Raw genomic sequence first — 12434 nt, forward strand, 5'->3', positions numbered from 1 at the left:
AGATTTTGTACTATCTTTTTTGTCTTTTTTATTTATTTTTAAAGGAATACAAATTTCATAAGTACAACTTTAGGAATATAGTTATTCTTCCCACCATACCAGTCCTCCCACCCACACTTCCACCCCTTCTCCACCCTCTCACCTCCCCAGTCCTATTCTCCATTAAGATTCATTTTCAATTAACTTTGTACACAGAAGCCCAACTCTATACTAAGTAAAGATTTCAACAATTTGCATACACACACACCAAAAAAAAAAAAAACTGAGAACTAGTTTTACATTTAACTCTCATAATATAACTCACTGAGGACAGAGGTCCTGCATGGAGAGTTAGGGCACAGTGACTCCTGTTGTGAATTTAACAATTAACACTCTTATGTATGATGTCAGTGACCACCTGAGGCTCTTGACATGAGCTTCCTAGGCTACTGAGTCCACAACTCCGTCAGTATTTAGACAAGGCCATAAGCAAAGTGGAAGTGCTCTCCTCCCTTTAGAGAAAAGTTGTACTGGCCTTAAAAGGTATCTTCACAAAATTATTTCAGTTCCTTTTTTCTGCTGAATAGAATTTACACAACACTGAAATTCATTTTCTAAACACTATCGTGTCATCTGTAAAACTATCTAGGCCTGGTGCTTTTTTAATGAGAGATTTTTTTTTTTTACTTTCTAATCTCTTCATAATTGATCTACTTATGTTTCCTATCTCTTTATTCTTGAGCTAAAATTGAGTCTGCATTTTTTGCTAGGAAATCGTCCATTGCCTCTAGGTTTTCTTACCTATTTCTACAGAATTTCAAATGTCCACCAATAACTTTTCTCATCTTCTCCATATCTGTGGTTATATTTCCTGCACAATGCTGTGTTTGTTTCACTTTCTCTCTCTCTGTCCTGAAATAAGCTGATTAGGTTCTATATATCTCATCGATATTTTCACAGTCTAATTTTGATATTATTTATCCATGTTTGTTTTCTATTTTGCAGCTTTTATCTTTATTAATTTCCTCCTTCGACATTCTTGTTTTATATGATTACTTTTGAATTCCAGTATTTTAAAATTCATTTTCAATAATTTTTTAACAATGAAGATAATTTAAGTATATAATTTTTGTCTTAGGACAAAGTTTGAGTGTTTTATATAGTACAAAATGTTCTTGTTTTTATTACCTTAGTTTGTAATTTTAATTTGGTTTTTCCCTTTGATCTAAGAATTATTTAAAAGAGTGCATCTTAATTTTAAGAAGATTTTGTCAGATATCTGATTTTATTGAGTTATGATCAGAAATGTAGCCCATAAAATCTCCACTTTATAAAATTGATTTAGATTTTTTTGGTGTGGCCAGGTACCTATTAACTTTTATAAATGCTGCATGCAACAAGGTATGAATTTAAATTCCCTGTGGGATATATAGGTACACATTTGTGCATGTGTTTTAGGTTATTGACTATTTTGTTGGAATCTAATATATTGTTGTTTACTTGTTTTCTTAGTTTATCAGAGATTCCAAGAGTAGTTTATTAATTGTTCCCACTATAACTGTATGCCTTTATCATTATTCTAAGTGTTTTACTTTATGTATTTGTCTACCCTGTTATTTGATATTTTGTGGTTATCACACATCCTTAATGCTCTGTGCCTTTCATCATTATGTAGTACCTTTTTTGACTTTTTTTATGAATTCAAACATGCATTCTGGTTGATCTGATACTGTTTTTTATTTTGTTACATCCTTTGCAGTTGTCTGGGATATCTTTGCCCAATCCCTAATTTGCTGTATTTATATTTTTCTCAGGTACTACTCATAAATGGCATATAGCTGGATTTTATTTTTTAATCCTAATCTGACATTTGGTAGATAATTATGCCCATTCTTCTTACAATGACCGCTCTACATAATTCCCCAGACTTATATTTAATTTCTTCTATTTTTAATACTTTGTTATTGCTTTTTCTCTACACTTTCTCTAATTTTTTGCTGACTTAGTTAAGTACCTCTTCATTGTTTCATTCCTCCCTGGTAATCTGAGAGGCATTTTTGTCAGATGTGTTCCTGCCACAGTAATTGAAGTTCATTTTTACTCCCCTGTTGGTATACCACCAAAAGCTAATGATTTTCTTTCCTCATGACGTTCCCTACTCAAGTCCCTGCTGCACACACACCAGAACCCTCTTAACTCCAGAATTCTTCCAACATATCCTTTCTATTCCCACAATCCACACACATCACGATATCATTAATTCTCAGCTATATGATTATCATGGTCTATTGTTTCCACTTACTTTGGTCATGAGATCTCCAGCATAATCCATTGTCATTTGGTTTGAGAACTTCCTGTACATAGCATGTGCTCCAAGTCCTTACTTGTCTCAAATAATTTTCCTTTGAGCCAAATAAATAGTATCTTACTGATATATGCATTTTTGATCTCAGGATTTTTTCTGCAATAGATTTTATTCCACCATCATTTCACCTTCTTTTAGCTTTCAAAATTGTAGATAAACATAATGCTTGTGCAGTTTGCCTTTATGTGTAGTTAACTGCCCTGTCAGAAAAATTTATGATTTTTAGGAGCTGGGAGGGAGTTTTTTGGGTTTGATTTAGTTTTGAACTTTGGGATTTTTTGTTTTATTTTGCTTGCCTTGTTTACTACTTAGTGTCATAGGTCCAGTTACCTGGGAAACATTCAGAGATAGGAATTCAGAAATTCTATTGAGGAGTGGTCTTGTAGATGATGCCCAGCAGGAATGAAGGACTGGGCAAGGGAGGAGTTGAGCTGCAGGCTTAACTTAACAGAGGCTGCAAGGAGTCTTGCAGGGACTGGGTTTCAGTCAGCAAACTGGGACAAGGGAACCAGTCCTTAGCTTCCACACAACAGTCATAGGATGAAGATGGCAATGGGTAGGGGATTAGAGTGATCGTGTAGGGGTGGAACTCCAGGGTCTACTCTGCTGATCTGAATAACATACGTCTTGTTGAATGTTTTTGTTTGGATTTGTTGTTCAATTTTGTCTTAACAAGTTCTTAGATTCCGCTCTCAAACCAGAAAGCCAGCATCTTCATTCAGGTCAGTGACGTGTTCCATGTTAGACTGGATACCCACTTCTCCACCCCTTCTTTTCTCCTTCCAGATGGCTCATTATTTATGGGTTAGTCTCTCCGGGTGGGTGTTCTGAGTCACTGTCTTTGCGGCACGTTGTATTTCCTTTATTCAATCTTCCAGATCTCTAATTGATAATTACATTTTTTGTTCTAATTAATCTATGAAATTTTAATTCAGAAATCATGATTTTAGATCCCATGGTCATCATGGAATCTCAGTGATACGCCCTTGTGAACGCTCATTGTTTTCGTGCCCTTTTCTCCATCCGGTCAGTTTGGGTCATCTTAGTGATGACTCATTCCTGTGTCCTCTGGACTTCTCTCTCCTAGTTTTGAATCCCCTCAGAGAAGCTGTGGTTTTCCTTGAAGACCATGTACTACTAGCTTGTAAAGGTCATGTATTTGGCTGTAGGCAAGGAGAAACACAAAACTGTTGGCATCTACTGAGATGGGGATGCTCCACCTGCAGACACAGAAATCCCTCCACTTGTGCCTGCTTCCCTCCTCCAGGGCCACCAAAGAGCCTTTGGTCCTTCCACAAACCACAGCATGAGATTGAGAAGAGACTGACTTTCCCTTCTCTCCCTTTCTCTGATGTTTTGCTCTAACTCAACCTCCAGGCATCCCTCAGCATCAGATTCACTATCTCATTGGTGACTCTGATACTCCAGGGCTTGAATGGCTGGAAGGAAGATTCAAATGTAGATTCTAACATACCACTTTCATGGAATGCCCCCTCCAGGTTTCTTTGTATTCTTCTGATGCAGTAGTTCTTATCTTCCCTTTCAAATGGTAAGTTTCTGGCCAACAGCTATCATCACATCCTCTGTGACTGTGCATTTCTCTCTGCAGCCATCACATGTGGCCGAGGGCAGTGCGGATACTCAATAAGCAGGTGCTGGCCTTGGCAACAAGTCCTGTGGTCTTGCTTGCTGCCTTTAATAATATTTCCTGGCTGAAAATCATAATCTAAATAGCTGGGATTGCATCTACCAAACTTCCCAGGGTATCTAACTCATGGAAGACCAGGCACATCTACTCATTTAGCTTCCAGGGACCAGGGAATGCAGAGAAACTGAACGTTCAGTGGAGTCGGTGCCAATATATTGGGAGATGAAGGGAGGAAGCCTGGATCCGGGTTCCTTTCCATACCAACCAAGTGACTTACCTTCCCTAAACTTCAACTTACTCACCAATAAAGTAGGTTTAAAAATTGTCCTTTCTAAAAAATAAGAAAGAAAGGAGGAAGTAGGGCAATTTGGGTGGGGGGAGAGGTGGGTGGAAAGTATCACTATGCTTCGAAATCTGTATATATGGAATACATGAAATTTGTTCACTTTGCATAAATTTAAACAAATTAAAAATAAAAAAATGTGTCCTTGCTTCACAAGGCTGTTATGATTATTAAGTTAAATACTTTGTTGATTGGCCTGACACATAGTAACACTCCCTAAGTGCACTAACAGCATTGCTTTGATTGTCATTAGGCTGTGGTGGCGAGAAGTGGCAGGTGCTAAATGGTTTAAGGGCAGAAGCAGGGAAGGGGGAAGAGAAACTGGGGATAGGACAAGAAGGAACAGACCTTAGCTCCCGAATCAGTCCAGTGACATTGATTATTAAAGGGGATTGTAAATCCTTTCCCAGTAATGGTTACATTTCTAGACTGGGTCCATATTTGTTGCCATTTTGTTAAGTCTTGTCACACCAAAACTCTTAAGTCATTGCCTTCCCTACCTGGTAGTCATCTCAAAGAGGACCAGAGAGATGGAGTGGATGGGAGGAAGCAAGAGGCACAGCAGTCACGCGGCCCCCAGCTGCGATGGACCAGTGAGTGTCCGTCATCTTCACAACTCCTTAGCCTTAAGAGTTATGCAGCACAGGAACATAGCAATCTCCTTGAATTCCAAAGCAGGGCCAGCAACTGGACTCAACGCATCCAGGCAATGCATGCCATGGAGCTGTTTGCGGCCTGGAGCCACCTATAGTGACCTGGAGAGCCAGTCTGTGAGTGGCTGTTATGGTGATGGCTACGGTGGTCAGAACAGCAGATATGACTAGTTTTATAGAAGCATTTGAGTCATTTAAATCAAATTTTCACAAGCATCCAGCAAGCAGTGAAAAGCACTTATTACACTGGAGGAAGCTGTGGGACCCATTTTGCACCATGAGTTTGTGAAATCTGGATTAAAAAATTACCTCTTCAATGTTTGCTCATGCAAACTTTTCTTCTAACATGGGGTATTAAGTAAACTAAAACCATTTTCTACTTGTCTCGATTAACATTTTAGTAGTAGCCTTCAGAGTGATGTTATCTGAGTTAAAGTAGTTTAAGGACTCAAATTGTAGAGCTTTCACACCACACCCCAGTGAACACCTTGGGGAAACGTTTTGGAAAACTCAAACGTGTTAGATCCATAATTTAAAGAGAAACATTTCTCACATTTGTTCATTCTAGTTCATGTTTTCACTTCGAATCTTTTAGGTTAGCTTTCAGCTTTTTAAAAGTTCGTTATGAGAACAAGTTTTGCAGTTAATTCTCATAGTACAACTCATTGAGGACAGAGGTCCTACATGGGGAGTAAGTACACAGTGACTCCTATTGTTAATTTAACAATTAACACTCTTACTTATGACGTCAGTAATCACCCGAGGCTCTTGCCATGAGCTGCCAAGGCTATGGAAGTCTTTTGTGACCACAAACTCCACCAGTATTGGGACAAGGCATTAAGCAAAGTGGAAGCTATCTCCTCCCTTCAGAGAAAAGTATATCCTTTCCACTGGGGTCTCACTCACAGAGGTCCTTCATGTAGGATATTTTTTTTCCAGTGTCTTGGCTTTCCATGCCTGAAATGCTCTCATGGGCTTTTCAGCCACATCCAAATGCTTTAAGGGCTGATTCTGATGTCAGAGTGTTACTTAAAGCGAATGTCATTCTGTGAGTCTGCTGTTTGGACTGTTTCCCAGTACTTTATACATTATGTGTGTGTGTGTATGGGTACAAACTGTTGAAATCTTTACTTAGTATAGATTTGGTCTTCTGTATATAAAGTTAAATTAAAAATGAATCTTAATGAGTAGGAGGTAGGACAGGAGTGGGGTGGGAGGGTGAGTATGGGGGGAAGAACCACCATATTCCTAAAGTTGTACCCATGAAATTTGCATTTATTAAATAAAAGCCTTTAATTTAAAAATAAAGTTCATTGTGAGAATCTAATACTGTAGGAATTTGGTGAGGGCTTGACTTAAAACCTTCTTCATATTGTGATTTCCCTTGTGCTGTGTTAAGTGAAACTTGAGAATCTTTTTATAACTAAATTTTTTCTTAAAGACTTCTTCACAGAGGAAAAAAAAAGTCATTTGTATGGAGAAAGAGAGCATTGCCTTTGCCAGTCTTGTGGGTGAAGTCGATTCAGGAGGGAGGAGCCATAGCCCAGTCACTGTCCAGAGACCTTTCAAAGGTAGCATGGACTTCAGTGCCACATGGCCAAGCACTAACCCTGCTTCAGCCATGGCCTACTTATGTGGTCTCAGGCAAGGTACTTAAGCTCTCTGCTCCTCAGCAAAAGAGGATGTTGTTAATGAACACTTGGGTAGCACTGTTTTAAGTATTTTATAAGTATCAATTCAGCTAATCTCATAGGAGATAGGTCAGATAGAACATGGTGAAGATTAGAAGGTTAATATACGCAAAGAGTTTAGGGTCTGCTTGGTACATAGTATATACTTAATAAGTGTTATCTGATGTTGTTAATGCTGTATATTATTTAATAATACAATAATTATTGTTGCAAAACTATCCATGAGCTGCTGTCACCACCACGATCATCATCACCATCACCACCATCAACAGCATCACCACCACCACCACCACCATCACTGTCATCATCATCACTACCACCACCACTATCACGATCTTTGTCTTCCAAGTGATCTACGGCAGTATAGTAGTTGGTAGCATTTTTTTCTTACCTCGTTCTGTCACCAAGCACTCTCTCTGAGTCATTTTAGCATTTCCATCACATTCTTGACCCCTTCCTCCTCACATTGCCTACCCTTCCCATCCTCATGTTCCAAGTCCCTACTTCTTCCAGTAATTTAAATGGGTACCAGATCCTCTACACCCACAATATGCCAAGCATAGTACTAGGGTTCTCACCTCCACACAGACTAGGGCTTGGGTGGTTATGACCAACCCCAACCAGAAACCTGGGATTCAAACATCCATCCATTGGGCTCCAAAGCTCAAACTCATCCTATGATACCAAATCCTTTGAAAATATTCACTTCACTATTTAATTGTTCTTACCCATCACTCTCAAATATGGAACCAATGTGTTTACAAGAATACCATTCAAATGTTTTAAAGAATCATGCCAACTGGATGTATGTATACACTATTCTACAAATTGTCTACACATATGATTTTTTTAAAAAAATATAATATGTGAACTGATTTGCAGTATGTCACATATCTACTTGACAAATTGTAGTTTCTTATTCAAGTACAAAAACCCAGGTAGGTCTAGAGATAACAGTATATTTGATGGCATAGTAAGTGGAAAATGCTGTATGTAGAATGACATGCTATTTTATTCATCTGCAAGGATGCATATCAATAGAACCACAGGGCTGACTTATAATGAAAGAAAAAATTCATTTTTGGGTGTTCTTAGTTTTTTTTCTGTATATTCTAATTTTCCCCTGTTATGAATATGCATTGCCTTTATTATCAAAAAGCAATGGAAGAACTATGCTGTGGTGGAGAACACAGTTGGGCACTGGCCTCTGTCAGTTGAAACCCTTCTCAATCAGGCCAGATATTTGTTTGATATATGGCTCAACACCTCATATTATTTTTCAATTCTTTTTTTTTTTTTTTTTTAATTTTTTGACAGGCAGAGTGGACAGTGAGAGAGAGAGACAGAGAGAAAGGTCTTCCTTTTGCCGTTGGTTCACCCTCCAATGGCCGCCGCGGCCGGCGCGCTGCGGCCAGCGCACCGCGCTGATCCGATGGCAGGAGCCAGGAGCCAGGTGCTTATCCTGGTCTCCCATGGGGTGCAGGGCCCAAGCACCTGGGCCATCCTCCACTGCACTCCCTGGCCACAGCAGAGAGCTGGCCTGGAAGAGGGGCAACCGGGACAGAATCCGGCGCCCCAACCGGGACTAGAACCCGGTGTGCCGGCGCCGCTAGGCGGAGGATTAGCCTACTGAGCCACGGCGCCGGCCAACGCCTCATATTATTATTTGCTTAGAACTCAAAGCACCTGGGAGGCAAGGGCTCTAACTGTTTAATTTTGCTATTTAGTGTTTTAAATTCACCAAAAAAAGTACATAAAAACCCGTCTGATCACCACGATGAAACCAAGAACAAGTAGTCCTATGTGTTGAAAGCAAAACTGACCTCATTAGCTTGGCACAGGAAAAGCTCCCCTCTATGTTAAAAACTAGGATAAAATCAATTTAAATGTTTTCTTGTACCTTTCTCAAGTGTCTTTGGAAAAACTTCAGGCAGAGGTTGACCCAAGTCATCCTCCTGTGTCTCCCATCAGCAGCATCCTATAATGTTTGGTGCACTAAAGACCTCAGCCTTGTTTAGAACAACTGCAAATGTAGGTTACTTAACCCCTATTGCATTTTTTCCCTCGCATAACTGCGGCTTCTTAAATTACCTCTTGCTTCAATACGTATTGTAACCACATTCATTAACAACTTTCAAAGTTCTCATTTTTTGTATCACATTTGCTACATTGAAAGATAATGAGCATATATTCAAGAAATATGAGACTGAAGTGCTGAATTTACATTTTTGCTGATTTTTGTTTTATATTTATTTATATTTTTCTGATTAAAATCAGTAGTGCGGCTGGTATTTTGTCTACTTCTAGTACAGAGAAAAGTTGTGTCTGCTCAAACCCAAAAATGTATCTGGAAATTGAAATTTTCAGTTAAATGTACAGACATTATATCTTTGCAATGGCAAATACATGGAAAACTAAATTGTGTGGGTTTTTTTTTTTTTTTCACTTTTTGTTCAGTTGATTGACATTATGTAGAATACCACAGTGGAATTAGAAAACTTCCCTCTACTTAAAACATTAGGATAAAATTAATTTAAAATTTTCCTGTATTTTTTTCAGATGCATTTGAGAAATAATAAGGGCGTATGTTGATGCCATTGCAATGCATATGTTAGGGGCAAGCACTTGGCCCAAAGGTTAAATCACATTGGGAAGCCCACATGCTGCACTGGAATGTCTGGATACAATCTCCTGTTACAGTTCCTGATTTCAGTTTCCTACTAACGCACACCTTGAGAGGCAGCAGTGATGTCTCAGGTAGCCAGGTCTCTGCCACTCCTGTGGGAGAGGTGGACCGAGTTCATGGCTCTCTGCTTCAGCCCTGCCAGCCTCCTCTATTGTGGGCATTAGGGGAATTCATTCTCTCTCTCTCTAAGTAATTTCAAAAGTTTGGGGTCGGTGCTGTGGCACAGTGGGTTAAAGCCCCAGCCTGCAGCACTGGCATCCCAAATGGGTGCCGGTTCCAGTCCCGGCTGCTCCTCTTCCAATCCAGCTCTCTGCTATGGCCTGGAAAGCAGTAGAAGGTGACTCAAGTCATTCACATGGGAGACCTGGAAGAAGTTCCTGGCTCTTGGCTTTGGAGATCGCTCAACTCTGGCCTTTACAGTCATTTGGGGAGTGAACCAGTGGAATGGAAGATCTTTCTCTCTCTGGCTCTAACTCTCTGTAACTCTTTCAAATAAGTAAAATAATTCTAAAAAATAAAAGGCATATATTTGTAAATGAGAATTGTAAGAATTTACATCAATGGATATTAGAAATTACTTTAAGAGCTAAAAACTTTTGAAAAACATTAGCCTGGAAAAGTGAAGAACAAGAATGATTTAACAATTCATTCCAAATACGTAAGTCCCTTAATGACAATAATCCGTGAGAACTGGCTTTAAACTGCACCATTTTGCACAGAGACACAGTGCTGTGCACAGGGTGAACCTCCTCAGCGCCTCCCACTCAGCACACCTCCACATGCAAGAACTACGTGACCACCTGACACAGGGAATAGACACCCCAAGCTGTCCCTCAAAGATGAACCACAGCCCCTGATAACCAAGGAAAGCATCAAGGGAAAGGAAAACGCAGGATCTGTGTGAGTTGAGTTTGATAGGTGAAGAAGAGCTTGTTCAAGGGAATACAAGAAAGAACTCCACAAATTGTAGGCAGAGAGAACTGCACCAAATCACGATGTGTTCAGTGGAAACAGAGAATGCCACAGGACTCCAGAACAGGATGTGCAGCAAAACGACACTGTAGAAACAGGCCCATGCTGCATTAGCCTAAGTCTTCCTTGTCTATCGTGGTAAGATATCTGGATTCTGTCTCAAAGGCAATTGTGGACCTTTTTGGTAAGGACATTTTATAGAGAAATGAAGGAATCCTATTAGATCTTAATGTTTAAAATACCACTCTTAACATCGGTAAAGAAATACTGGATGCTTTTCCACCATTCCAGGCTGTGTTTGTAGGCACAAGACTAACAAGCAGAATCAGGCAGTGACAAGCAGTCAACACTGGCAACTTGTGAATTGCTGGGATGAAGGGGAAGAGGAAGGGATTAATCCAGGATAATCTTAGGATATTGCCTTGGGAAGCTGGGTAGCTGGTGGCACATTTCCCCAAAGCAGGCAATACTGGAGGAGACGCAGACCTGGGGGAGAGGCTTTCAAGAGAGATAATCCACTAGTTTTCAGTTGTCAAGTTTATGGTACCTATGTGATGTCTAAGGAGGAAGCTGTGCTTCCTGCATGCAAGATCTGTGAGGACAGGGGCTTTGTTGAGTTAGTTCAGTACACATTTGCCTAGCCCAGAACCTGGCCAACAATAAGTACTTGGCAAATTGGCAGCAGAATATGTGTTCTTTGATACATGTATGGGTCTCATCTCAGACAGTGTTCAAGGCACTTATTCAATGCCCTTTGGATTTTTTTGCACAGAAAATCCAAGACCTTCCTTTGATGCCTAACAAGATCTCATTACATCCAGAAATATGGAGATTCACCACACACAAGGGGGTGAGTTACAAAAATCCTAGCAAGATTCCCAATGCTCCATGTACTTTTTGTTTAACAGATATAACTAGGGTTGGTTAGTTGTCCACCCACGGAACAGCAAAAACTGCAGTAATAAATTTTTGAAGTGGTAAAGCTGAGTAGAATGAATGGCAAAGTCATAACATTGAAGTGTGCTTTTAATATTTTTTAATTAGACATGTGGCTTTCAAGTTGCCATTGAAATGAGGAGAGCCAAGTGTGACTGCTGAGGGTGGCTCTGACCAACATGTACGAAAACTCTCAAAGGGATTATTACATTAGAACAAAAAGCAGTAAGAAGTAACACAGCTCAAGTAGAAATCTGGAAAACACTTTAAGGGAAAAAATGGAAAAAATCTAGTAAGTGGCTCTGCACCTTGGAGAAGTTAGAACAAACCTTCCTCACCAGAGAAGCTTGAATTACCTGCCTATCCCTTTAAGCATTTTCATGTACAAATCAAACACAGATGGCCCATTACATTTATGACCTTGCTGTCAATTACTCTAGATGGAGCATGCATTAATTATTGAAATATTTTCATAGTATACAAGTTTTTAGTGGCTACATTGCCACAGATAATTTCAACTTTCTGATTAGAAGCTGGTATAGCAATTTTATTTATGAGAATGAATCTCTTGTATGTAGTAAAACTACAAATACAGTAGTGGATTCTCTTTTTTCCACTTAACAAAGCCAAACTAGAAATCCTGGCTTCTATCCTTGGAAGTCAGCGTTATGTTAGCATTGCATATAATACATAAACTCTGCCAAAATCTATTACAATTGTAGTAAATTTTGATTACTGGAGTTGTTGTAATTTATGTCTAGAAGATAAAGATAATATTGGAAATAGCCTTCCTCTATTCAATGTATAAATTACATCCATAAAATATCTTGTTTTGTAAATAGTAAAAAGAAAAAAAAAGACTAAAGTTGGTGGAAGCTTCAAATTGTTGCATCTACTATAGTCCAAGCCAGTAAACACTTTAAATGATGTGACAGTCCACATCAGTATTTAGGCTTTTAACTATGCCACTGCTTTTTCTCTGGCATGGTAAACAAAATGCTGGGGCCACTAACTGCAAAAGAACAGTAGTAGCATTCCAACAGAACACTTGTCAAGGAGGCATGTGGGGGACCACTTGCAGGGTCTCAGAGAAAGATATTCTGGAAGGAAGTGCTCATTCCTCAAACAGCCATTGAACACCTACTGTGCACCAGGTATTTG

At 39.4% G+C, this 12434-nt stretch overlaps 1 long non-coding RNA gene across 20 annotated transcripts in view; it reads right to left on the reverse strand.

Annotated features, from left to right (window-relative positions):
* Positions 1-12434, reverse strand: part of LOC103352191 (uncharacterized) — a 185912-nt gene that overhangs the window by 99807 nt on the left and 73671 nt on the right. The gene's annotated exons all lie outside the window — the stretch shown is intronic.

The sequence above is a fragment of the Oryctolagus cuniculus genome, chromosome 12, assembly GCF_051225735.1.
Source record: "Oryctolagus cuniculus isolate XC-2025 breed Fujian yellow rabbit chromosome 12, ASM5122573v1, whole genome shotgun sequence".
In the NCBI taxonomy this organism is placed as follows: domain Eukaryota; kingdom Metazoa; phylum Chordata; class Mammalia; order Lagomorpha; family Leporidae; genus Oryctolagus; species Oryctolagus cuniculus.